Genomic DNA, 24,573 nt, shown 5'->3' on the forward strand with positions numbered 1-24,573 from the left:
ACATAGATAAAAAAAATCAGGAATCTCAGCCACTCGAAATTTCACAATTGACCAGTCATGCCCACTACTTTACAGTACTGTAAAACTGTTCAGTGGGCATAACTACATTGTACGTAGTCATGCTCATGTAGCATTTTCACCACTGCAGGTCTTCCGACATTATTCGATATTTTATTCTTTTTAAAAGAGTAAATCCTCCCAGGATATTTCAGAAAGGTAGTGTAGCATAGAAGGCATACTTACTATGGCACATCCTAGGTAGCGTTAAATATGCTACCACTTTCTACGAATTTCTAATCGTCTTTGATTTTGAGAAAGATCTTAAATCAAAACATGGTGATTTAGTTAAAGTGCTATTCTATTAAAAAGAATAAAGAGATCTGATCTCCTGTTGAACATTACGTGTGCAAGGAAGTTGTGAATGAACACAATTAAGCTCAAATATACATCACCTGAATCCTTATAAATGTCCTCTGTTTTTTGCAGCACTCACAGGTATATTTTATGAAGACAACTTACTACATTAGTGATGATGATATCAGATATAAAGCTTTCCCAAAAGAATCAATGCCCTTTCTGCATTACTAAACAAAAGCGTTATTTGAAACATTATGACATTTAAACATACACATCTGGAGAATCATAATAATTCCTTTTTAAAACGATTAAAAAAATTAAATAAATTACAAAATTTAGAGCTAAAATCTAACGCACACTTTCTCCAGGATTAAAATTTTTCCTAGTTTATTGTTACTTAGACGTTCATTGTTTTATTTTATTTTATTTTTTTTTTCTACAATCATTTATTTACTATAAGACTTTGGTTCTCTTTATCTTACAGCTCGTGATAGAAAACTTATAAGGTATTTCTCTCGCCTTCTTATCATGCCTTCGTAGGGCGGTGGTCTACAGGCTGGGCGCGTATTCCAGAGTTCCGTGGTTCGATTCCCGGTGAAGGCGTTTCTTATTTTTCACTTCTGTTTTCAAAAAATACCTAATATCTCTACAAGTGGCGCCCGAACTAAAAGATTCATGGATGATGATTCTCCCCACCCAGGATTTGGAATTTCGGTCCCCTAAACCCCAGTCGCCACGGGACTAGAACCTCGACCTTTCGAATACGCACTGAGTGTACTAACCGTTGCACCACGAAAGCACACAAAAGTAGGGAGAAAATACCTTATAACTTCTCCCAGCATATATTAAAAGATTTGGTCTTAAATAAAATGAAAACTGTCAGTTTTGTAAAAGGTAAAAGGTAATAGTTGCCTCTTCCATGAATCTTGTAGTTTTACTAGAGGCATAGTTCAGAGACAACAGTTTGATATGAAGGGGGATTTTAAAAATTATGAGAAATTTAAACAAGTAGCTGAAGAAATTATGATGAGTATTAATCAGATTATAGAAGCCATAGGGGTTTTGATTGGATTGGATAATTTGATGGAACATGGCTGACTCGCTGTTCTTCGATTCTGTTTGACGAGTTGGCTCCTGTTATGGATTGATGACTGAACTTGTTTCGGCCCGGGGGGGGACAGGAATTTCACCCTTGCAGCAACAACAACCTTATAACTTTCCTCTTGGGATCCTCATGTACTTTCACCACTGAGTGCCGTTTCGAGCATCAATAGCTAAACATTGACGCTAAACAAAGTGGAAGGAAGGTGCATTCAAATAACAGAACTACTTTTAGTCACTTCAAAAGAATGATTGGCATGTCAAATAACAACACCCGAAAGCAATGAGCTATGCACTAACGTGATGGGGAAATATCCCAAGTAGAAAATAATTCAGGCGTCCAGGCAACCTGCCGATATCTGAATGGCTGGGTGTTTGGGAGACTTCGATGTGAAAGAGTTAATCAAGATTTATCAATAAAAATTTTAAATGATTTTTTTTTAAATACAAGAAGTTACTTGATCACATTCAACAAGGCACGGTATTTTTCCCCTTGCTAATGGGTTACATATCGATTGTTTATTAGTCTCATTAAATTAACTTTTTAATTATTACATTCAATTAGTACACTTAAATAATTCTTCCCCGTTTTTAGTTTAGTTGTTTTTTACTGCAATCAGACTAATTAGTTTATATAAATGGGGAATTCAGATAAAAATTCATGAACACTACTAAAACTTTGCTTTATCATTTCATCTGTATCTTCTGAACAGAAAAAAAAAATCTTTCATTAATTACATTAAAAACCATTTTTCTCAGAATGTATAACTAAGAGTATAAGAATCTGAATATAAAAAGTTATTTTATTTTATTTTATTTATTTACTTATTCTTTTTTTAATAAAGTTCGTTAAGAATTTTGATAAGCGACACTATAGAAAAATAAGTGTAACACAATCTGTCGTGGAAAGTATTAATGAAACGGGAAAAATGTAGATATTAGAATTTTGAAAATGTTGAATTAGTGTTATTAACTTAAAATTAGTGTTATTAACTAAAAAAAGATTTTTTTTTAAATATGAATAAAAGATTCAAAGAAATCCAGTTTATGTTACATTTGTTTTCGCTTTGCTCAATACATTCTTTCCATATAAAATCGTTTCACTCTTCCAACTGCTGAAATTTTCTTTACATTTCTAAAATACAGAGACCTATGTCTGATCACTCTCGAAACTGATTTATATTTTTCTTTGTCAACATGCACATGTTGTCAGCTAAACGTGCTGTCGGCTACACGTCTTGTCGATTAAATGTCCTGTCGGTCGAAATGTCTTGTCGGCTAAATGTCCGTGTCGGTTAAATGCCCTGTTGGCTGAATGCCCTTGTCGGCTAAGTGTCCTCTTGGCTAAATATCCCTGTCAGTTAAGTGTCCCGTCGGCTGAATGTACGTATCGGCTAAGTGGCCTGTCGCCTAACTGCCCATCTTGACTAAAGGTACGTGTCGACTAAGTGTCTAATCAACTAAGTGGTTGTCGGTTAAGTGTCTGCGACCGAGTTAAAATATGTATATTTGCTTATGGTATTAAAATAATAGTTTCTAAGTAAAACGAGTAAGAAACAATGCTAAAAAGGCCAAACGGTATAAGCCAAAGGCAATTGAGCTTAGCATATTTATCAAGTAAAATTTGTCCCTAGTCTTAAAAAAAAAAAAAAAAAAAAAAAAAAAACTTACAGTGAACATTTATTTTGATGAGTTAAATTAAAACGAATCGTAACCTTGCCTCTTTTGCCTATCTTACTTAAATACTGTTATAATACGGTACCTTAACATGTCTGAAACATGCTTGCAGCCTCAAGATTTAGACTAGCCATCCATCAAACCTTAAGTGTGCTCAGGAGACTTAAGTACCTACTACTCAGCAAAATTGTTTAACACAAAGTCTGTTTCAACATAAAGATTTCCTAAACATTTTGGATTTGAATATTGTGTTGAAAGTTAAAAAACAGCAGTTGTATTTCTTGTTAATATACATTACTGGAAGCATATTAAACCTAAAGAAAGTTAGAAGAGGATTGAACTTATAATTTTTAAATTGTTTTGCTGCTACAGTACACAAGAAAAATAATTTCGCTGTCTTCTAATGATGCTCCAGGTAACTGGTAAAAGGCAACGGGCCCGTACACGCGAGTATAGTTTTAGATAGTCTAGAGATTTCAATTTTTGACGGACTTTTTTTCCATCATGTTTCTTCACAGCAGGAAGGAGCATCCCGTACCCACCAGTGACGCAACATACTCATATGAGCTTAAATATTTATAATCACAGAAGCATAATGAAGCGGATACATCATAATAATACATAAGTTTAATATCATACATAAGTTTAATATTCGCAAGTCATCATATCATACATAAGTTTAATATTCGCAAGTCAGGGACTATTAGGATATTATCGTAGAATTAATTCCACGCTAATATGTAATGATATATGAATAATATGAATCTTTTCAATTAGTCGCAAAAAATGAAGGTGGAGAATTATTAGTATAATTATTGATTAGTACGTAATAAGAACTGATACATCTAAGATATAAATATGATCCATTGGATTCAATTATTAGATGTTTGCAGAGTATTGCAGCTAGCGTATTAGTGATACTATTCATAGAAAATGTAAAAAAGAAAAAAGAAGAAGAAGGAATATGGTTAGAACAGCGGGAATTAGCAAAAAAATTAATGACAAGTTTAGCTAATTGTTATTAGAGATAATAAATGAAAAGAGACAGAGTTAGCCTACAGAAAAAGAATTTTACGAAGTACATTTGTAGCCTTTTTATATACTTAGTAATAAAAATGAGTCGATTTTTTCCTATCCTCCTCCAAAAATTCTCATTTACTGCACCGTTTTGGGCTAGTAGTTTCAGTGTCCTGTTATATACATCTTTGATGAAACACTTCAATTTTCAGAAATATTCATTTGAAATGTTCTAAAACGTTATGAAACAATGTCATAATCCTTTAACTCTTCTTCCCGCACACAGTCTCGTTAGTATTCTAAACAGTTCTAATGTGAAGATTTAAAAGCATTTTAAAGAATAAAAGAGTTTCAAAGGATTATTAGAGATGTTGCTTGTCCATGGAATTTCTTTATGTGCCCAGGTTGTCCTGTTTTTAGTTGTTAAAACTGAACTACTACTGTTGAGATCAATTTAGGAAAAAATTATATAGAGACAACTCATATTAAACTTATATTAAGTACTTTTATTTCCTCTAAGAATAAAACAACGAATGAGGATTATGGCATGTTGTGCACACTTTTTATTAAAGTGTACACAATGCTTCATAATCCTGATCTATTGCTCTATTAAACCAAAAATCACATTTAATTATCTAATTCTGTGTGTAACCGAAGCACATGGATGATTGTAATATTCTTTTAGTCATTATGCTTAATAAGAATATTTTCTATCAATGCCGAAATGGATATCTACACTTAATTCAATAAATTCAAAAGAATAATGTTTTTGAACATCACACTTCTATGGCCTTGGATAATGCTATGAAAAATAAATAAAACCATCTGTGTTTTACATGATTCGTATTTACATTAATCCAACCAAAGATAAATTTTAAAGCTATAAATTTTAAAGTGATATAAGTATTTATAGAATCACAAATGTTAAGAAATCACTTGTTCGAAGTCACGTATTTTTCTTCATTACAAATAAATATGCATCGCCACAACAAAGAAAACTTTCTTTAAAATGTCTTCCCTTCAAGATGGGGCTAGTGTTAAGGAAATGTATTTTAAATACGCGAATATTATGAGAATTATATGTTATATAATTAATATCATGGATAAATTTCGCTGCTTAAATTTGTGTTGGACCAAATGCCACATTGCTTTTCCAATAAACTTGTAAAAACAATAAATTCGCTACTTTTGGGTAGTTGACACAGTAGTTTAAATATGGAGAAATCTACAAATTTTGCACTGTTAAATGAAATTTAAAATATTTTCTCCAAGATTTTGTTATTTATAAACGATGAAATGCCATTTTTTAAAAATAACTCTTACATTAAAACATTAAAATTAACATTAACATTAAAAATTGGAAACTGGGTTTTTTTTAATTGTGAACTTACGTTACGCTTACCCAAAATAAAAATTAAAAAAAAAATGATTCTATACAAAATTTTCTGATACATTTAATTATCTATAAGCTGTATTTTATCATCTGTAAACATGAAGTTTAGTTTGGGAATGTGCAATATTTTGGAAGTTCAGGAAATTATACAGCTATTAAAAATTTTAGTTCTTCCTGTCTTTATGTAAACTGTATGGCTTTAAAAAAATTATATTTTCTAATTATGCAAAATCCATGGAAAAATTTAGCTCTTTATAAGGACTCGAATCACAGTACCATCAAATTACATAATCCATTTGTGATGATAAAAGTACCGGTTAAACAGAACGACTTATCTCAGATTAGCTTTCTGCAAAAACCAGTTATACAAAACTATTGTTCCGTTGCATGTAGTTTGACTAATTTTTCTTCACTTAGATAACCCTATAGCATCCATTTCCTCACCTCCACCTTCACATAGGAAATCTCATAAATATCTAATACGCGAGGAAAGAGAGAAAAATAACGCACCAAATGCATTATTGGAGAATGCATATTTTATTTTGGCAGAACGAGCGAAGTCTACCTACCTTGCAAAAAAATGCATATTTGAAGAACTTTCTGAAAAATAAATACTGCATTCATATGAACTTCATTTGCAATTTTACTATTAAACAACTACAAATATAGGAAATAACGGTAAAGCTCAAACGCTCATCTGAACAGTTTCAGGATAAAAGAACGTACTGTAGCTATTGAACTTTTATGGTAACACGAATGTCTAACTTTTTTTCAAATCAACAATTGCATTTAATTCTTAAAATAATATCTAGAGCATGTTTTACAAAATAAATTGTTCTGATTTTGTTGATTACAGCAAAGGACACTAGGGCTATCTGCTTAAGGGCAGGAATGCCTTTGTGGAGGTCTTTCTAAGGGATGTTGGCTCATATACACCTTACGAATAGGGAAAATCACGAAAACGTCCATGCAGCCAGCCTTTTCGTCTGAAACCGAGCACAGATCGCAATTTCTAGTGTTAAGCGAGTTTACCACTCGACCGCTGGTGGACTCAATAAATTGGTTCCTTTATCTCTAACTGTTGCAGCAGAAATTTCATAAACCGTACGTTGGGGGATAAGTTACTCAATGTTAAGCTACAAAACAAACGATTTATGTTTAAACAAGAAATCGTGCTTCTATGAATATCAGTTTTGAAAAACGCAGAAATGTGAAATTCGAGCAAGATGCATCACTTGTATATAAAAAATGCAACAAAAATATAACATTCAATTATCAGTTTACTTTACGCAGATTAAAAGTGGTTTTGAATGCGATAAATGAAACTCTTGTTTTGCTCAAATAATAAATTGCGTTAAAATTATTAAACAAATTCATGGCGTATGTTAAAATCATTTTACTGACAGAATAATTGTAACTTATGAATGAAAAAGCAAATGAAATATTAAAACAAATTTTTAAGTTTAATTTTTTAAATAAGATATTAATTTAACTAAATTCAGTTTCACTTAAATTTTGGCTGCCATATGCATTTAAGTAGAAGGGAAAGGGGCCAATATAAAACAAAAAATTAGGCAAAGGGTAAAAAAAAAAAAAAAAAAAAAAAAAAAAAAAAAAAAAAAAATCTGCATTTTTTGCATAGAATTTTATTGAAAGCTGAACCAAATGAAAGACCGTCTTTTTAACTAATTTTAAAGAAAACACACGCTTTTGCTTAGCATATTAATTTGCACTAGCCAAAAGCAATCAACTAACTCGAAACAGTTAATCTTGGAGCAGATTATGCAACATATTTTAGGCTAAAGTATTGCTGAAGAAAAAAATGAATTTTTGTCTGGACTGGTAGTTTTGTTGCCTGATTGAAAATTTTGATATAAGAAATCTAAATGACATATTCTGCTGCTCTAGTGTTGAATAGATAAGTTTACAATTTTTAAAGTTCTACTGAAGCAGATTACAATTTTGCACATTAAGTTTCCGATTTCTTCGATTTTATTAGGAACTACCATTTTAGTTTTTTTTTACGATACATAGTGAAAATGGCACAATAGCGACATCTTTTTCCCTTAATTCTTTAACGATCAATTAAAAGTACAACAAAGCTTATCTAGAAAATTTTAAATGAAAATTTACACTAAGCTGATAAAAATATTCTCAACTGGAAATCTATGGATGTTGACAATGAAGCTATTAAAATTACAGGAGTTAAAAAATAGACATTTAGAAACCTGAAGTTTAAAAATAGACAAAAGCTTAGTATTAGATGTTAGTACCAATGGTGTAAGTGTTATTGAAAAACTCTAAACATTTCAAGAGAAAGTGGCACTGAATTATTCGCCTTCCAAGTACAAAATTATTCTTCTCCTTAAAGCAGAAATTCATTATTTAAGTAGACCAAATAGAACAAATAAATGATGAAAAAGAGGTAACAATCACAAAACCATCTGTCCAGCAAAATAAGTATAAAAGGAATAAAAAAAGTGAAAAAACTTTTACATCTTGCGAAAAATTAAACAGAAATTTTAATTATTAATTAAAGTAATAAATTTTGGTGATATATTTGCAATAGACTTGAAGAAAATCTAACTCATCAGAAGTGTCTTGCAAAATGTTTAAAGAGATAAATTTAAAGTAATAACTAAGAGACTTACAATGCTTAGAGATTAAATATTTTTTTTTTTTTTTAGTGTTAAAGAAAATTGTTTAAGCTAGATGGCATTTGAGTGACAAATCCGACAATGTAATTTTTTAATTTTTATCAAATGTCTAATACCTGCCGACGAATTTATCCCTCAGGTATTATGGAAACCATCGGGCTTTTTGCTATTTTATACCGACAGTATTGCCCAGGTTGTGTGATATGATAAAGCGGATATTACACTCGCAAAATGGAGGAAAGGAACTCTATAACAGCTATTTTTTATGGGGGGATGAACGCCTCCGTTAACCACTAATCGTCCAAAAGTAGCATAAATAAGTTGCTAGCATTTTTTTTTTTTTTTATAGGGAATCAAAATTTTGTCGAAACATTTCTGTATTTCTATATCTAGCTGAAAAGAACACCCTATTGATACGCTGCTGAAATCAATCTATCATATATAGAAACCAGAAATACTCACATTATTCTAAGCAAAAATTATTTTAAAATAAGTCTCGATTTGTTATTAATGATTTAAAAAATGTATCAATTAAAAATACTTCTTTTCAGTTAAAAAAATTATAATAATAATGGGCTTTGTAAACAAATCGAAATATATAGTAGTAAGGAAATTCCTTCATAAATAAGAACTTCAAATGAAAGAAAAAGCAAGTAATGCTTTTATACCCATCTCAGTTCCTAAAATAATATGAAATTTAAAAAATTTTACACATTATATCCAAAAATCGAAATTTTAATAAAGGTATTGAAAACTAGTATCAGAGAACTCATATTAAACTGAAAAGAAAACACGAAATTAAAATGAATGTTACATTACAAATCAAATGAATTGGTGCTCATATGTGTAAAAAAGAAAATTCTATAAACTAATGTAAAATTTAGTTTCACAATAAATAAATAAATAAAAACAGAAAAAAAAATTCTGAAATGTTTCAGATTTTAAATTATGTCAAAAGGGGCTTTTTTTTAATTTTGTGTGTTACATTTATTTATTAAATATCCCGTACGTTCTTCGCACTTAAAACATAAAATTCACTTCAACAGCAATATTGCAAAATAGTCTTAAAATGAGTATATCTTTAGAATTTCCGATACAGAGACTCAGGCGGAGATAAAAATGCTTTTTCTGTACCACGTTGCCATTGCTCGCTTTGAAATCCTTGAGTTTGTTAATCAAAAATTAGTTAAAGTTTTACAAAATAGGAAATCGATAATAAAACAAATTCCAAATTTGGTCTTCCACATGCCCATATTGGTAGTAGGATTACGTCACTCAAAATTCGATGACTGTATGTACCGTTGTTTTATGACAATTCCAGAAATATACATACATTTATGCAGATTTTTTATTATTTAATTTCTTTAAATATAACACAGGGTGATAAAACTTTGTGGCAACAGTTTGAAAAGTGATTCGCCGTTTGTAGTGAATCGACGCAAAATCGCAAAACGAAAACAATAGTCCTTCAGGGACAAAGCTCTTTGGGCTAAAAATCAGTAGACGGAAGAGAAAATTTAAATTATTGTGTTATTCAAATATGTGTATTACACATACACACACCAAAAAGTCATTCATTTTTAGTGTATAAAGTACATTTAAGAGAAAATTCTGCGGAAGTAGGTTATAAATCTGCTGTTTATAAGGGGAAAATATGAAAAGACATCAGTAACTTTAAAAAATATGAGGAAGTACTTTAAAGAATATGAGGCTGAAGAGAAAGGCTATTTATATAATTAAGGTAGGAGTTATACCAGTTTGGCCGAAAGAAAAGCTGACAATTAGTCCTCACTACGAATATGATATAAATTAAAAAAATAGAAATAGAAGTTACATTAGTTAAACACATTTGTATGTGTAAACCATTAGACAGCTTGAGCATTCTAATATCAGAGTCCCAAATTACTTCAAGATTTTTTTTTTCTTCTAGACGGATAAGGATGATGAATAATTGTAGTTTTAAGTTCAAATAAAAGAAAAAATTCATTCATTTACGTGCTTTTACTCTTTTCCGTTATTCATATTCACTGAAGGTACTATTTTTTTTTTTTTTTTTTTAATCTTTTGACCTACAATGATATTTCAGTTTATGTATATAAAAATTCTTTAACCTGTATTAAAAAGATATTAAAGGAGACAGACCAAACAAAGCAATTAAAAATACATGTAAAATCTGTTGTTGTTGAGACTAATCTCGTTTGTCTGATATCAGAACAAGCCTGCGAAATTCATCGTAACAGTGAGGCAAGATTGCATCGTGCATGTAGCATCACGCATGTATGATAAGAGCCTTATCATTGCATGATATCATAGGCTATATCATTGCACAGATAGAGCCCTATCATTGCATGATGAGACCCTTGATCATCATATAGTTGACATCCCGACTTTAGATCAGTTCGTCCCTAATTTTGATGGACTGGGGAACCCTGGGGGGACAGGTTCGAAGGTCTCCCATCCTTCTTCCCTACCGTGAACCTCTCGAGAGAACTCGTCGCATATTTAGAGTGCCCCCATACCGCACAGACACTATACATTTACAAACATTCATGTCTTCTCAGGTATTCGAGCCCTTGTACTTGTGCAAGGCAGTCAAAATCACTAAACACTATCCGGTTGGGCGGCATGTAAAATCTTATTTCGATTATTTATTAACGAAAAAGAAAAATTTTTGGTTAGACACTTTATTTTCGATTTAATCTGATTAGACATTATTTTTTAATTCACCGAGACTATAACTTAATATAGCCTTCATTTAACATTTATTAAATTCTGATTTATTAAACGCTATGAGTATCTTTATATTAAGTCTCCTGAATTATTTTAGCTTTAACGGCTTCAAGAAATCCTTGATCTTTTATCTACGTCTCTTTTTTATTTTAATCAATGAAAAAATCATTTATATTATCATTAAAGGATATTTGTAGGATAATAATTTGTTATGAGAAATTAATTAAGCGAAAATTTCTTTGCTTTCTTCAAACATTAATTATTGAAATATATTAATGATGATTTAATAGTATAAAATTAGCAGAAATAGAATAGAACATAAATCTCTGATTAAAAACTGGGGGAATTAGAATATCCATGTATCCCTATAATAAATTTAGTTCATGCAAACGGATCACTGAGGGGGTTGTCATGGCTTTTCCGGCAATGTGACCGACTAACTAGCTTTCGCAAGCTTCTTTAAAGCTTCCATCCATGAAGATACTACTTCTCCTGCATACTAAGCAGCTGTTGTTTAAAGAAGTAAACCAACATTTAGTGCACTATACTCTGCGATTTTGTCAGACCTGAGTTGACATTGCCTCCTGTGAAGGGACGGACAAATTACATCCATGTCTTCTTCGAGATTCGAACCCGGGCCTTTCGGTATGGCATTCAGAGTCACTAATCACTGAATGCAATGATTAATAACTTCAACCGTAGATATTATTTAAATTCAGTTTAATAGCGTAAAATACTACTGCATATTTCTATGTTATTATGCAAAGTGTCAATATAATACATCACTCCATCATAATACTCAATATGTTCAATATATATTATCTTATATTTTCTGGATTGTTTATACTATCTCAAAAATAAAACTTATTAATATAACATATTCCAGATAGTATCTTTATTTCATCAGTTTTGCGAAAATTTAAATTTAAATTGAAATAACATCGAGCGTACTCAGGGCTTAATTTCTAAAATTCAAAGTGCTGGAGCCATGTGGAAAACTACCAGGAAAGATGAGAAAAGTAATTTACATAAAATGAAATGAATAAATGAATAAAATAATTAAGCATTAATAATTAAAAATGAATAAATTCTGAATAGGTATAGAAAATTAATAAATAAAATTAAACTAATAAAAAATAGTTAAATAATCATTTACTGGGCCTCATCTTATTTTGGACTTCGGTTAAAACTACAGCTTTTCTCAAAAGCAGACTTCGATGCGCTCCTACTGAATTAAATCCCTGAATATATAATATAACGTACTATTTCATGGGCTGGTAAAACAAAAATCATTCTTTTATCAGTGCACCAATGAAAAAGCTCTAGACGGTTAAAGCATAACTAATAAGAAAGTAGGGATAACACTGGAGGATGTATAAGAAAATGGAAGAACATTCAACGGAGACACTTGGATACGAAAACAAAGACAGAAAAATCAAACACTCTCTGATTACAATCACATGTGCATGTAATTAGAATGTGCGATGGGAAAAAATTGTCCTGAATCTGAGATGTTATCTATAAGCTGAGAACAAACATAATGTTTTGTAAAATTAACCATTTTAATTCCTCAAATTTCATTACTCGGTTCGAATTTTTTTTTTTTTTTCCCTCCAGCGGAAAATTACTAGTTTTGGACATGTTTGTTTCTGGTTATAAAGTTTTTCTCAGGTAAACAAACCAGGAAAGGAAGATTGACGTCTGAAATTTGTATCGATTTCCAAATCTTACTTAAAACTACAATAAAATGTTATGAGATTTAAAAACATTCTACTAAAATGTTGGCAAAAAGTAGTACCAGAACTCATTTTATTTAGGGCTTCGATGGGCTCAGGAGAAATTTAAGCTCTGAAAGTCTCATATTCTTAACATAATATGAAGACCTGCCTATGCAGAATAGTTAAAGCATAGAAGAATTGGGCGAAGAATTGTTACGTAAGAAGTGCACTCATCGACTTGTTTTCAACCTGAATTTTATTCACAGTATATCAGAAAAAGGAAATGTTTAAAACTTCCACTTGACTAACACTTATCTTGATGACTTAAAAAATAAATTATATTTTGTTCGCTTTAGTTAAGATTATTTTTCTATTACAGTTAGAAATGTGCATCAGTTTCAATGATTGTGGCAAATTCGTTGCAATTGACAGAAATACCCAAAGAACATCAAAGTCTTTAGAATTTCTTACTGTTCAATCCCATGTAACTAATAATAATAATCTTATAATATACTGCTTATCTTGAAACTGAATCATTAGTCTCATAGTACTAAATTGGACTAAATTGGACGTAATGTCAGTACGTATGATGTTAATCATCTGCCAAGAGAATCAATAATTGAAGCTACCATGATATTAATAATGATATTTAGAGAACCCTGAGGTACAACGCTTATTAGAATTTGAAGCTGCCATATAATATTATAATAGCTTCTTGCCTGTCTTAATACTGTTTATCACAAAACCTAAGTGTATCAAATAAAAACATTAATATGACAGTTCGGGTGTGTAACAGAGCAAATACTCCCAAGAGGCTCGAAATTAATGCACCAGCGAGAAACTTCGAGTTTTAGTCATAATTTTCACTGATTTTAGCCAAAACCATAGATCAAGTTTAATGCATTAATATGCTTTCTGTTTCCAGGGTATACCGTAGTGATATTAAACTACGACTGAATCAACTACAGCAATATTAATCGTTGCGCTGGTGAAATCTAGTTGACTACAGACTGAGACTAAACTAAGGCTTTGTTATTGCAGTATATATAGATATAAGATGAAAAATATGTAAATCAAAATTATAACTTAAATTAGCAACAGACCCTTAAATCTTCATTTCAATTTAAGTATTTCCCTATTTATTTAAAAAACAGTAATAACTTTTTAGTCCAAAAGGGGCTTTGTCCCTGAAGGACAATTGTTTTCGTTTTTGCGATTTTGCGTTGAATCACTATAAATGTCCGTTTCCCTTTTCAAACTGTTGCCACCAAATGTTAGAGTCCTGCATTATATTTGAAGAAAATAAATAATGAAAAATCTGCATAAATGTATATCTATTTCTCGCATTGTGATAAATCAACGGCACAGAGCCATCGAATTTTGAATGACGTAATCATCCTACGAATATGGGCATGAGGAAGACCAAATTTGAAATTTGGAATTTGTTTTATAATCGATTTCATATTTTGTAAAACTTTAACAAATTTTTGAGTAACAAACTCAACGATTTAAAAGCGAGCAATGGTAACACTTTATGTGGGGAAAAAACCCTTTTTATCTCCAGCGCGGGGAACTGTGTATCGGAAATTCTAAAGATAGGCTCATTTTAAAATTATTTTTTTGCGACATTGCTACCGAGCTGAATTTTTTGGTTTAAAATACATATTTAATAAATAATATATTTATTTATTAAATATGTATAACATATTTAATAAATAAACATATTTAATAAATAAAGGTAACACACAAAACGTTAAAAAAACGCCTTTTGAACGTAATTTAAAATCTGAAGCCTTTCAGTTTTTTTTTTTTTTTTTATTTAATAACATTGCTCTTCATTCAACATTTACGAAAGACAATAATTCTACATCTACGCCATCAGCATTTGCACATCATTACATATATATGAAAAAATAAATATGAACAAAGTAAATTTAAATCATATTCACATAGGAATAGAGAAATTTAGTTTTAAAATGCAAAATATTATTGTAAAAAAATTAACCAAGGCCTGTTACAAAATTTCCACACTGACCAATATGTGAAAAAATAAATAAATGTCATTGAAATTTACCTCAAAAATAATTTTAAAAAGAAATGAATTTTACTTCTTCATATGAATTTTCAGGCGGTTGGTGTAGCATGGGATAAAATAAATTAATTTCATACATATTTACCATAATACATATCATTATGGTAATTTTGTATGGAATTTGCATATTTTTTCCTAGTTTGTCTGGGGATTTCGTAACCAGTCTTGTTAGCTTTTTTTATTTCCAGTAGTCTTTTTGCATTTGCAAAAAAGTTTATTCCAAAGTGAATATAATTTAAATTTACTTTGTTTATTTTTTATAAATTATTGTCACCGATTTATTGCAGCTTACAGCTCCTAATAGGGTTCTAGTTTTAAATTTCTTTTGCCCTTTGTTTAAATTTATTATACATATATAGATAGACATGAAATAAATATATTATTAAGAATAGTCATTATTGAAGCAGTAACAAATTGAAAAGAAAGGAGACAAATCTGCGCTGAAGCTGCTATATTATAAAAAAAATTGGTATTAAATAAGTCGGAAAGCAAATTAAATATAAATTCAGTTCTAAAAATTATAAAAGTATTTCTTTCTCCGTTAAATGGCTAAAAACCGAGTAGACGCAAATGAAGGTTACAGTTAAATGGTTAAACGAAAATTCAAAAACTACAGAACACGAGACATTACAATACAAATTGAAAAAAAAATTGCCCTCAAAATTAATCTCCTCTGTTTAACGTTTCAAACAGAACTTGTCAAGGAAAAAGCGTTTTGAAACCTTAAACCAAGTTGATTAATGTATTCCGAATATATGTATCGTTCCTCTGAACCATTTGAGACTTAAAACCGCTTTATCAATACTAAATCATAATATTTTTAAAAATTTCGAATGAGTCTCAAATGCTCAGATTTTTTCCCTACATGCATTTGTACTTAAAACAAACAAAAATTATACAAAAAATGAAATGGAAAATCCAAAACTAAATACAAATGCTTAAAAGTAGCTCAAAATGCTTAAAAATAGGCAAAGCAAATTAAATAAACAAATGTAAATTAAATCAAAAAGAGAAAAATATCTAAAAACAAGAATTACGGTAGCACAAAGCTTCTAAAACTTGAAAAAGACTAAATTGTTCACAGTTGATGTACATGGAACCAATAGAAAGGGCTGGCTCAAATTACCTTTTTTTTTTTTTTTTTTTTTTTTTGAACAATTATAATTGCCAAAAAGAGAATCAATAAAATTTAACGCTGCAAATTGTGAAAAATAGGAAAAAGTATGAAAAACTTACCGTTTCCGTAAACTTCTGTTCAGGAAAAACAAAGGCGCCTAAAGCAGTAAAAGAACGGATACAAAATAGATTGCCAAAATTTAATCGAACCCTGCTTAAGGGTTTACCGAAAAGTGAGAAAAGTGGTTTCCCGAACTGGTGTAGCCAGTGGTGGACAAAAAGAAAAGAACGAAAAGCAATTAAAAAGCGCTAGCTTTCTAGATGTGAGTCAACTGGTGGAAAAACTGGAAAGGGGCCTGTTAACTTGTACAACCTATAAAGAAGGCAACTATTTGGACGAGAAAATGACGTCTTATTTTCTGGTACAAGTCTTGAAAAAGAGCAATTAAAGACGACGATGTAATTCGACAATCTTAAATCTAATATTGGCCAAAAGTTCAAGAAAAAAAAAGCAAATGTTAAAAAATTCCAAATTCTTCACGTGATCAAGCTATAATATGTCTTAAAAATTGAAAAAAGGCCCTTAAGGCTAGAAATGTCAGTATTTAATAAAAAAGTACCTAAAGAGAGTAGTAAATCATTAAAGCCTAGCATATATAGTAAGAGAAAAGAAAAGACTTTTAATTACATAATCACATTAAACCACGTGTAAAAAGTCATCCAAGCATTACCTTTTTCTTTTTCTTTCTTTTTTTTTTTTTTTTTTTTTTTTTTTTTTCAGATTTGGGTAATAAATATCATTTTACTGTAAACAAGTAATCTAAAGTTAATGTCAGCTTTTTTTAAGGTGTATGAAATTGGGAATTTGGGAATTTGATTTTCTAAAAGGAGATTTTTTGAGTTTTGCAATTTTTCTTGAAGGTAATCTCTTTCGTTGCAAACTTTTTTGATTTTCTTGCCCAAATCATTAAGTATAACTTTCTTGAAAAAATAACAATTTGAAATTTACAAGTTAAAAAGTCAATGAAATGGACCACAGCGTAAAGGAAATGGGATTTTTAATTTTATTAATGGCTACTTATTCGTTTTTTAAATCAGGTTAGGAATTAAATTAATCAACTTTATTTGAATAATTTAATGATACTAATTTTGCTACATTCAATACTACTTATATAGCTATGCGTTTGGCAGAAAATTATAATTTTTTTCAATTATGCTTAACTCCACCAGTTTTGCTATCCCTTTCAAAAACAGGACAGAAAATATCCAAATTCATGGAAACCATGACAGATCTGTTTGTTGGCACATTTTTTGTTAATCAAAATTAGTTTTGTGTAAGCTTATAAATTTTAAAAGGATATCATTAACAACGTTAATACGTTTGACAATTTTGATCAATTACAGTATGCACTACTGTAATGTGAAAAATTATCGAGAAGTAATTACTGTTTATTGGCATTATCACTATGAGAACATATAAGTGAAGAACGTTTTAGGTGTATTCAGAAATTCCATCAGGATTTATAGGCAAATTCATGTAATTTAAGACAAGTCATAAATATTATTTATTTTTAAGCATTTAAATGAGCCTGTCAGCAACCGAACGTGTAAGACTTTAACATTTATAATTCAAGTCGAGTTCAAATGCCGACAAACAGGTTTGTTGCATGATGTTTCCGAGTTTAATCAATTGGATCGAATCCGCAACTTAAATTCTCTTAATAATATGATATTTCATGTTCGAATGTAGCATGTTCAAGTTCAGAATTTCAAGTTAAACATTCCGCATTTGAAAATATTTTAAAAATATTCCCATTGAAAATAAACGCTTAAAAAATTAAGATAAATGTAATAAAACTTTTAACTAATGTTCTTAGAGGCATATACTTTTGTTATTTATTATGCCTTTTAAAAGAGGAAACTGAACATTTCTGGCAATCAGGAATCTGTAACATGTAATGAAGAAACAAGTCATGGGCATATAGTAACCTCAGGGTGGTTTTACGTTATTGAGCTTGCAGTTCAAAGAAAGAAGAATTATTTTGTCCATTTTCGGTTGAAATATTGTTTCCTGCAAGCTCTTTTGTTTCCTAGGAATGGTTTTTTAGAATGTATGACTTTAAAATGTATTCTATTCGTTTAGTATTCTAACATGTTTTGCGTTTAGGGGAATATTGTTGCCTCATTTACAGTTTTGAAATATATAGATATTACATTACACAGACAAATGGACAACAATCATGTTGCTAGGTTTTCTAATTAGCGTCTGATAAAGGCAATTAACCCTCTTTAAGACATTTTAAAGTTATTTTGGACATCTGTTGATATGATATTCTTATTGAGGTGATACGACCCAAGAGAAAGCAAAATGGATTCAGAAGGAAAACTTTACGCGCATTATGAAGAAACCATATAATTCTTCATTTTTAAACATTGTAATTTTTGTTTTATCGTTGATAGATTTATCGAAGCAGGAAAGACGAAAATTGAGCGGTATTCTGAATTTCCTGATTATCTGCAGGAAGTGCTTTCATTTACATTACGAAGGCACACGGTAAGAAAAGGCAAAAAAAAAATACCTTGCACTCTATCAACTTAAACAGCGATTGGGAACGTAGAAATTCTGTCGCCAAATCAGGCCGTCCATCACATTTGAGTTAGGTGCTATTTGCAGAGTCATCAGTTTTATTGTAAAAGAAAACATAAAACTGAGCAATGGCCTCGCCGGGTTCGAACGTTGGACCGCCTGATTGCCAGTTGAACACGATTCTAATTATATGAAGAAAGCATAAGTTAAGGAAAGAGAAAATCCTTGCGTAGGAAAAAGCCGGGTATTTAACTGACATCTTTCCTCTAATGTAGGCCACGCTTAAAAGTTTCTTGGAATTATTAATCAATATTAAGGCAGAAAGAAAGTTTCTCCGTATACTTTGAAGCAGAATGAAGTAGTAAAGCATCATTCAATCTGCAATATAAGGCGTACCGAGCTTATATACCAGATATAAGTTCCAAATTTTATGTTCCATTATCTTCCGAATAGCCATGTATTGTATAAAATACCTTCAGCAATTCGAGACCACAAAATTAAAAAATTCAAAGAATAAGGAATTAAACTGGTCGGTTTCGTTTGTTTTTTGAGAGCTCTCTTTTAGTTTTCATAATAATGTTTCAAAAGGAACAACCTTAATTTTTTAAAAAAATTTCATAATCTTCTTATTTATTAGCGTTTCTAATATTTTTTGGTTATTTCGAGTATCAGAAAGGCAAAATTTAGGGTTTTGATGAAACTTTAAACTGATGAAACCTTTTTTTTTCATTAAGTCTTAGGATGTTGTTAATGTTAGATATCTTTTATTCATTTCCCATTTTTATTCCTTAAAAATATTTTTCCTCTATCTGCAATTTTACTTACATTCCTGCATTTTTAACTTACAGCATCATTTCTCGTCTCTTAAAAAGTTCATGGTACCTATCAAAATTTCTTCTTCAGACTATGAAAATTTCTTCTTTATACTAAGTTATATAGTGGTGTGAAACTCAATATGTAAAGTTTCTTCCCATTTTATCAAAGATATTTTAATGATACTATTTCCTTTTGCAGAAATAATAACGGAAACGCTTAGAAAGTTAACGAAAAGCAACTTGAAAAATCGAGTTTCCGCATTCTAAAATAAACATGTATATTCCTTCTATATAATTCCTACAAACTTCAATGTGGTTATTTGCTGATTACCTTTAACAACTCCTTCAATAATTGGTAATCGGCACGTTATTTTAACTCAAATATGACACCTTATTGCTAAACAGTGATATCATAAAGGGTATAGTAGTCTCCGCTGCGAATTATTCACAGCACAGGCTAAAAACACTTTTAATGAGCTAAAAATGCTTTTAATAATCTATATACTATTAAGCATATCAAAGAATGCACCATCATTCACTCTTGATGTCCAGCAGTTCGGAAAACCATGGTACAATTCCCGCTGTAGTGCTGCAGCTTCATATTCATGCTGTCATTAAAATATCCGGTAATTACATAGATTTGTATTTACACATTTTCTCATTTTGCACATATTTTCTTACGTTTTCAGGTTTAGCTCCTGAGCAAGCAACTTATTGTATTAGTGTTTTCATATATATATTACACATTAACAGTATCAGCATTAACATGCTCCACATCCCATGCCGGGAATCGAACCCGGGCCGCCTGGGTGAAAGCCAGGAATCCTAACCACTATATATCAGTGTCACGGAACTTACGTGCTTATTTGTAATAGCAATTTACGTCTGATTATTCCCACACTGAACACAAGTTTATACATATATATGCATATATCTACGTTATATCGGTGTCATAATATTTACAGTGCTATTATCAGTATATAATTACCCAACTTGTGCATAATTCTTGCATTCACACTAATATTTATATGCTATATGGATATATCGCAATATCTCTATAACTGTACAAGGAGTTTCTACTTCAGCATAATTATTTATAATAACTGTAATGGGATTCCTATCTGTATGAGCAATGCCCGCATCAACATTTGGACTAGCTTATGATCTTTTAAAAGTATATGTGTAAGAAAAAGAACTTGTTAAAGATTAAATTAGCAACGTAAATTTTTCTTCTCTATTCTAAAAATAGTAACCCCTCTCTGCACTGCGTCATTTCGAGACTATTCTATGTCATATGATTCTTACGTAATTATGATGATGTAAATGGAACTTAAACTCGACCAGACAATAGTAAATTTAGAGCAATATTAACTGTCTAATCAGAATGCTTTGAGAACCCAAACTAACTCAGTCTGAATAAGATTTCATCCTGAACATACGCACTTGCTTTTCACGCTTTGGCCTAGCTACACTGCTGTCTGTCTGTTCTGCTTTCTTGCTACAAAATTATCGAAAAAATATAAGTCTTTTGGAACAGGCACATTTAATGTGACTTGTGTGTAACCGCAACATGTTGCTGAAATTAAAACTGAAGATTTAATCTGTCTTCGCCTCCAATTTCCTACTCATTACGGATACAACCTCCTGCGTTCTATTCCTGCTCTTGAATTTATTACATATATACACATGTATTTATGACAGTTTACAGTATCTGCAACAAAAATTGAGTACCTGTATATTTGCATTAAGAGTGTCCGCATCAATGTATTTATTTGAACCAGTTAATTTATATCAATAGAGATTGTATATATACATGTAATTATCTACATCTGTAACATAATTCGGTATAGGTATTTTGTATTGGCGATGTCCCATCAACATATTTTAACTAGTTTATGCACTTTCAAAGTGTATATGTACACACATGTATGTACATACCAATTTACACTGTCTGTAACAGAAACTGAGTGCCTGCGTATCTGATACCCATATCAACATATTTAAGACTTTTGAAAGAGTAGACGTATGTAAGCGCATGTTTTTATATACAAAATTGTAGTGTCTATGATAGAAATTCGGCAACATAAGGAATTCTTCATTTGAATGATTGATCAGCTTTCACACATTGATAATGTTCCTATGTTTCATTTCCCCTCCAAAATGTTACTCCCTTTATATAGTTCACCTTCCAATTAATTCTTTCGTTCGTTTTCTCTTGCGAAGACAGATATTGAGGAACATGAACTAATGCGATAAAAATAACTATAGTCGTCGACAGAACTTAAACAGGCTGACAAGCAACTGTCTAAGCGGATCGGCTGTCCTGCAGGCAAAGAAAAGAAATTAAAGTACATCTGTGCTGTTAATACGCATATCTTTCTTTGCATGTATCTAATGCTAGTAAAAGAAGAAACCTGCGTGTTATCAAATTGAGAGTCGCTCAGACGGTATAATGGTTAGAGGAGCCTACTGGGGTACCGAAGGGCTGAGGTTCAAATCTCGGAGAAAGCATGGATATTGTAAATGTATGGTGTCTTTGCGGGAAGGGGACACTCTAAAGATATGGCGAGCCTAAAGTCTTCTCGTGTGTTTGATGGTAGGGAAGAAGTATGGGAGACCCTCGGACCGCCCCCTCGAGGTGCTTTAGGTCAAAACTAGGGTGGAAGTAGAAGTTCAGCCCCAGTTTAGACTAGGTTTATTGATTTCCCTAAATTAATAAACCTAGTCTAGTGTCTATCAGACTAGTTCTTGTTGTTGTTTTATTACAAAATATGGATGGATGTGTTCCGTTCTTTCTTATGATTCTTAAACTTACAGAAACACCAGTCACATACACGTGACTTCCGAGGACTCGTAGAATTTTTTTGTCTGTAAGATACCGACACTTTATTTCTCTGTCATTGTAACAAAATAAGCAAGACAAAAGAAATTATTTAATTATAAATTCATTCTTTGGGTTTTATTGACATGTTAATTTCTCATCTTAAAATTATTATACGTAATTAGACACATTTGCATAATATTTATCCTTCGCGCGCACTTTTTGCGAAAATGTACCATCTTCTAAGTGAGTTTCAAGACCGCTTCTTTTATCTTTCAACTAGTTCTTCAGATCTCTTCAGGTTTGTTTTCATAGCTTTTCATGTAGGAAACTGCTTGAAAGGGAGAAAAAGGTTTAAGTACTTAGGGCATTAGGGGATTTTTAAATTTTGTTTGGAATACTGTTTGGCTATAAAGAAACGTTGTTATGTTTCTTTAACGAATTAGTCAGTATTTTCTTGTTGAACTGAAGCCATTACCGGACCAGAAAAATAACTATCTTCTCTAATACTTCTTCAATAAATTTCGCTATTTTTCGCAGCCAGTTACCAATATAATATTAACACTTAATAGTTTTCCTTTTCACTATGGCTAAGAGTTTGTGAAATGCCATGTAAACAGTCATGTGTTCGGGCTTTGATAGTTGCTTAACCTATAGGCTTCAGAACTTAGAAGCCGGAAAATGATCCTATAGTTCCTTGTAATTCTATTTAATAAAATATAAAGAAGAAAAGAAAGGAAGAAGAATAGACTTTACTGATATCTCCCTAAAACAAAACAAAAAAAGAGACGAAGAAGAAAGAAAGAAAAAACAGTACGCTTAGGATTCCTAATCATTTTAATCCAGTCCCTCTTTTTCGAACTTTAAATTATCTTGCTAAGATTCAAATGTAAACCCCATATTGTTTTTGGGTATTTTCAACGATTTCTTGCTTTTCTATTTTCTTTTAAACAGGATATCGATACTTTTTTCTTCTCAAATACAATATGTAGCATATTCCTGTATTATAAATGAATTCATGTTTTTCTTCCAAACGTTTGTAAATGTCAAGCTCTTCTATCTGGAATATTTTCAAAAAAATTTAATATTTGTTTTCGCGAAACAGATCTTATTTCCACTAAAACTACATACTTGTTTACATGAATCAGACTGAGTGCACGCGATCTTTTTAATAATATTTATTTCAGTAATTTTGGGCAAAAATTAAAAAACAATAACTGGAAATTATACGTTTACATGTCACGTTAATTAGATTATATTAAGCAGTTTGACAGGCATTAGATATTTGGTTTATTTTTGTGTCCTTTATTTTGTTACAGAAGGTGTTTTACATTTTTTCATCTACTTATTGTTGTTTTCAAATGGTATCTGTTTTCATAAACAAAACTTTTACTCTCTTTATATATCCATTGTCCAACCTACTTTCTTGTATATTGAGCATATAAAATATTAGATACACGTGTTACAACGATCTCTCTTGTTTTCATAGACGTCCAATTAATTCCCTTCTTTTGCACTTTTACATTGTTTACGATTTGAAATCAAATTTTAATTAAGCACCAAAAATATTCATGCAACTTATAGTTGTGCTTCAGCTTCGGCAACTAAATGGTATTTCTTGTGGTGGATGGGGGAATTCATTTCTCTACTTTGAAACATAGCTAATTAATTAGCGTTTGATTATACATCCGTTTAAGCCGCGCTTAATTAAGTGGTTTCTGAACAGGATATACGTTACATTTTGAACTTAAATTCATTTTAAAACATTACTTGGTACGGAATGTTACATGGTTTTTTAACCTCCATTTAAAAACATCACTTAACCTGCATTCATTTTTTTAATGACCATAACTTATTCTGCATACCTGTAGTTACCTAATTCATTGTATGCCATTTTATTTTACTTCTTTTTTTCATTTAGTATGTAAACTAAGTAGTTAGCATTTCATTTAGTATGTATTATCTATACTAAAACACAATATTTTCTGTTACCATAGAAACCTGAAAAAATTTCAAAAGTCATTTATATATTTGGTGTAATTTAGTGTGTCTATTGTATGTAAGAAAACAAAAATGTGTATATATAAAATGAAGAAATTTCACTCCAAGAACTCAAAATTTTGCATTTCAACTAAAGGTTTAATCGTACATTTAAAAAAGATAAAATCAAAACTAATTTAAAGCAAAGAAACTACTGGAGATCTCTTTGATTGATTTTCTTCAGAGGAACGGAAATTAATCAAAGAAACTTCTATCATAATCCTCGTTTTCGTACTGTTTTCTCTGAAAAATGGATTAACATTTTGAGAGCAAAAAGCCTGATTGCTTAAAAGAACAATTTTAAACATAAACAAAACAGAATAATGTATAAATACGTAAAAAGAAGTCAAAATCTGGCCCCAACAAAATTTCAAGCAGGTGACATCGCTATGCCAATCCATGCAAAACATTAAAACTATATTTATATTACCAGACTATCACACTTTTCGGGA

At 30.7% G+C, this 24,573-nt stretch overlaps 1 protein-coding gene across 1 annotated transcript in view; it reads right to left on the bottom strand.

Moving 5' to 3' along the window:
• LOC118183301 (uncharacterized) overlaps window positions 1-24,573 on the bottom strand; it is a 59,600-nt gene that overhangs the window by 24,678 nt on the left and 10,349 nt on the right. The window lies entirely within an intron of this gene.

Source organism: Stegodyphus dumicola, chromosome 2, assembly GCF_044657685.1.
Source record: "Stegodyphus dumicola isolate Sdum_Otavi_A_Nest chromosome 2, ASM4465768v1".
Classification (NCBI taxonomy): Eukaryota; Metazoa; Arthropoda; class Arachnida; order Araneae; family Eresidae; genus Stegodyphus; species Stegodyphus dumicola.